We start from the raw sequence: 5174 nt of genomic DNA, 5'->3' as shown, positions 1-5174 counted from the left end.
CCTCGCTTCGCTAGAGTTGGGCTGCTGAACTTGTAGCGCGCGCATCGATCAATGCGCGAAGCAGACCAGCGGTCTAGGCTAGTCGTGTTTCGCTTCTCTGCTGTCTTTTATATGTCACGAAGCACGAGTGCGTTTTTTTTGTAAATTAAAATAAATTAAAATATTTATTTCTTGTTGTGTTTTACTTAATCAAAAAAATGTTTACATTGTAAAATTTTATTTTAATATAAGTTTACTTCTAGCCGAAAAACACATTCTCACAAAGTAAACATGCTATTGATAAACAAGAATAAATGAAAACAAGTAAAATTGTGTTAAAAATTGTGTTGGTGATTGTCAGTACATGAACTAATAACTAAAGCAAGGGATTTTTCGAAGTAATGAAATATGATTATGGCTATGATTATATACGTCTATTTTAATAGATATGGAAAACTCAAATCCTTTTTTCTGCTAGTTAAAGCAATAAATTCTTAACCTTTAAACATGTCGTCTTTTCTTGTACCAATCGTACCTAAGGTTTTCATTTGTTCTCTATTCAAATAAAGAAGTACTTTTAATGTTACATTTCTCATCACCTCGCCCTTAATTTCAGCCAATTAATCAAACCAACAAGCGTCGGGTTAATTGCGCCAGCCCTTACACAATCCTTGGCAGTTCCGGGTCTCGTACAAAGGTTAATAGAGTGCAATCTCTTGACAAAAGTTACCCCCCCCCCCCGTCACACACACAAACACACGATCCTTGGTTCTTATTATACAGGACTTAACGTTGAAACTTTTAAAACTGTTTAAATTATTAAATTACAAATATTCTCATTCATACCGCGTGTTTTAATATTTTTAGAAGTTTAATTTTATGTAAAATTTTTAAAATTGAACACTTTACACATTTTTATTGGTTGTTTATTATTTTTGTTTTGTGTATAGAAGTGGACGTCTTTGGAGGAGTGACCACGGCAATGGGCGTCTTCTGAGGAGTGACCACGGCTATGGACCAGTGTTTCTTTCAGACTTTTTTCTCCGGATGGGCATCTGATATTATGGGGGGGGGGGGGGGGAGAAACGGACTAAATTTTCGTGGGAGGGGGGGGGGCTGTGAATTTCTCCGGGGGGGGGGTGCATGAGTGACCACGTTTACGGACGTCTGCTGAGGAATGACCCCCAGCATAAACGTCTTTTGAAGGACGGAAATAAACATGCACGTCTTTTGAAAGTTGACAGTGTAACAATTGAATTTTATGGATACATTTAAAAAAATGCATATCACACAGACGAGCCTCTTAGGTGTGCTAAATAAAGAGCACGGTAATGATGACCTCCTAACAGATACAACGTGTAGCCACTTTCAGCAATCCCTGGTTTGTGTTGTACGCACATACAGGTGTGACATAGGTGGAGGAAAGATGTGTGGGGGGAGGGGTGTTTGAGTTTTGTGGTGGTGTGGGGAGGGTGAACAAGTTTTGATGTTGTATCCACATACAGGTATGACATAGGTGGAGGAAAGGTGTGGGTAGTGTGGGGGAGGGTGTTTGAGTTTTGTGGTGGTGTGGAAGTGTGAACGGGTTTTTATGGTGGGGAGGGGAAGGTGAACAAATTTTGTTGTATCCCAGTACAGGTATGACATAGGTGGAGGAAAGGTGAGTGTGTGTGGGGGGGGGGGGGGGGGAGAGGGGTGTTTGAGTTTTGTGGTGGTGAGGGGAGGGTGAACGATTTTTGTGCTGGAGTGAAGGGCTGTTCGATTTTTGTAGTCGGGGATGGGGGGGGGGGGGGTTAAGAGTTTTGTGGTGGGGAGTTGGATGGCGGGTGGAGGGGCGTACAATTTTCGTAATGGTGATGTTGAGGGGTGTTCGAATTTTGTGGTTAAGGGGGTGGGGAGTGGTATACACGTTTTGTGACGGGGAGAGGAGTGTACGAATTTTTCCTGGGGGGGGGATCGTTTTTTTGTGTGTAGAGGGAGTGGTGTACAGGTGAAGAAAATAGTAGTCACTGTATTCAACGGATTAGCAGATGTCTGTAGGAAGTTTTTTTTTTAAATTATTTTTTCATGCAATTTGGTTTTTTTCACTTGCTGAAAACGTTTGCTGAGTTAAAAGTAAAACCAGTGTTTGTAAATTATAAATTGGTATGTAAACTGCACAATGTTACTTAAAGTTTAAAAACGTAAAACCAGCACGTTCCGTGGACCGATATTTGGGCTAGTTACTGGCTCCATGCTTCCTCCCAGGTTATGTTTTTCTAAAGGTGGGGCTCTTTGACAAATAAACATGCTAATGTCACTTGTGATATCTTTGACATGTAGGCCTACTGAGTGCGTGGGCATGTTTTTAAAAAACCGACAGGCACTTTAACTTCCGGTTGTAGCTCTACGACTTATGACTACTGCGGCAAATGGATTTTTTTTTATTAAACTGGTTTGGGAGTAAATCTTAAATTATAGTGTAGAGTGTAGACAGTGGCGTAGGCAGAGGGGGGGGGGGGGGGTTAGGGGATTATAACCCCTCCCATGGACCCCTCACCCCTATAAATGTAGCCTATATTATATATATATATATATATATATATATATATATATATATATATATATATATATATATATAGGATTGTATACATTTAGAAAAATTTTTGAACCCCTCCCATGACTAATTCCTAGCTACGCCACTGTGTGTAGAATTTTAGTATTTTTTAAAAAATGTCTCGTATTTTTAAGTCAATAATTTCTAGACCTAGATTTTATTTTGACTTGGAAGAGATACATACTGTGAAGTAGTGAAGATAATTATACTCTGCAACCCAGGGCAAGCGAGATGTAAACAAACTTTGAAGCTGTGAGAAGTGGATCAAATGTGGCCTCTTCAGTGTGGAGTACAGAAAGTCAGTGTGTTTCTGACTGTATGGGAGCTAGACTTGTGGAGCTTTGACTGCGACCAGTGTTTCTTTTTGAGGCATCTCTTCAGGGGAGGGAGGGGGAAACGCACCCACGAAGCACGACTCCCCCCCCCTCATTACAAAAGAGAATTTAAGTAGTTAATTTATACTTTTACTCGGAAAATGTAGTCCACCCCTCTCGAACGTTTCAAATGCCCAGAGGCGTAGTGACCCTTCCCGGCGCCCGGGGACAAACTTTCAATTTGGCGCCCCCCCCCCATATATTTTTAATATTTATAATGCAAAGCTGCAGCTAAAATGAGCTTTTAATTTTTTTTCCAACATATTTTGGCACCCCTAGGGTCGGCGCCCGGGGACAAATGTACCCCCCCCCCCCTCGCTACGTCTCTGCAAGTGCCCACTCCCTCCCGGAAAAAAAGACTTAAAGAAACGCTGTTTACTTTGAAATAATCTTTTGTGTCAGCCTTCATAATACAGATGCACTGTAGCACTGCCTGTATGATAGATGACATTGTAACATTGCCTGTATGACAGATGACATTGTATCACTGCCTGAATGACAGATGGCTCCAGGGGGAAAAAATCTCGGTAGGCCCCCAGGAACTTCATATCAAGGCGTAAAATGCAGGCTTTACTTTGTTTGATTATGAAAAAAAAGCGTTGGGGTCCCTTTAAAAATTCCCTGGGCCTCTGAGCACAGCTAGTTCACCCCTGCTCAAAGAAACGCATCTTTAAAACAAATACGGTCTAGGTAAAATATCCTTTTGAAGCGAATATAATTGATATGTTAAGTAGATTGCAGTTTAAACTGACAGACGTTTTAAAACTAGCGTCGACGGTTGGATAAAGTTGATTGCAGTTTAAACTGACAGAAAACATTTTTAAACTAACGTAGACGGTTGGATGAAGTAGATTGCAGTTTAAACCGACGACACTTCAGGAAATACACCCTTGAAGGCATTAATTACACGCGCTTTAATGACGGCTAATTAGCCTGGTCCGGTCTGTGGCTTTAGCTCATTATCAGTATTAAAAGCGGTGACATCATGAAAATATAGCCTCGTAGGTGAAGGCTTTTTCAGCGCTTCTAATGATAGTTAATACAATATATACGAAGGGGGGTGTTATAACGGGGTAGTGTCGCCGAATGGGTCGTCGGTTTATGACGTCATGACCATAGGGAGGGGGGGGGGTTGTGAAAGAAAAATGACTTTCAAATAATAAAAATTGTGTTAGGATTAGGTTATTTTTTTGTTTGTTTAATTGTGTGGGGAGGGGGGTGGCATCGTGACTATATTTTAGTTTAGGGGTTGGGGATGGTGTTTTGTGATGACGTGTTACATTACGAGGGGCGGGATATAGAAACATCTCTATTTTACTAACGTTTACATCTTGGAGATTTTGAACCAACCACAACCGTTCATTAAGGGCAAGTTAAAATAAAAGTCAAAACGACACGGAAACACGGCGATATTTATTAGATCATTACGAAGACCCCTCCCTCCCCCTCCCCCCCCCCACACTCACCCGGTGGGGGCCCACATGGTAAGTGCCAGTTTTAAGCAGACGGCCTTGAACGTTTTGGTCTCAATCAACACCAGCACGCGCAGAGAACTCAACTGGGGGAGGGGGGGGGGGGGTTTAGACCAACATGCGGGAGACATCTGGACAAACTGGAGAGTAGAACAACACGAATATGGAGCTTCATTTATTAGTACATTACAGGGATGTGACCAGACCAGGAAAAAAAATTAGGAAATTTTCTTCGGATAATATCTCAATATGTTTATCTACTTTTTATCGCAGTTAATCAGCTTCATACCGCAGTTAAGCAGCTTCATACTGTAACTGTACTAATTAATTGTTTAATGAAGTTAATATTTTAAATACAAGAAGTTTATGTTACTCTAAAATAACATTGAAAGTCTTGTCTAATTGCAATTTAATGTTTACCTTATAAACAACTTTTTAAAAATTACAATGTAACAAAAGTAGCATTTAAGTTTTATTTTACCATTCAGCTAATTTAAAATGTACTAATCTAGTGTACATTCTAGATGTACTCATGTTTTCAATTTTTAAATAGGGGGCCTAATGCCTTATATTCTTTTAAAGATTGGATTGGTAAAAATATTTGTCTTCAACTGTAAAGATCCTAGATTAAGATTAGTTACAAGTTGAGTTTTAGGTTCATATGATGCAAAAATGCAATGGACCAGGTTAGCTAAAATTAGAAAGGGTCTGACGTGTGAACCAAAGTTAATCATTATGATGGCCAAGCCACAT

Source organism: Physella acuta, unplaced genomic scaffold, assembly GCF_028476545.2.
Source record: "Physella acuta isolate Inbredline_101_S28 unplaced genomic scaffold, ASM2847654v3 ptg001604l, whole genome shotgun sequence".
NCBI lineage: Eukaryota > Metazoa > Mollusca > Gastropoda > Physidae > Physella > Physella acuta.
This window is presented reverse-complemented; position numbering follows the sequence as displayed.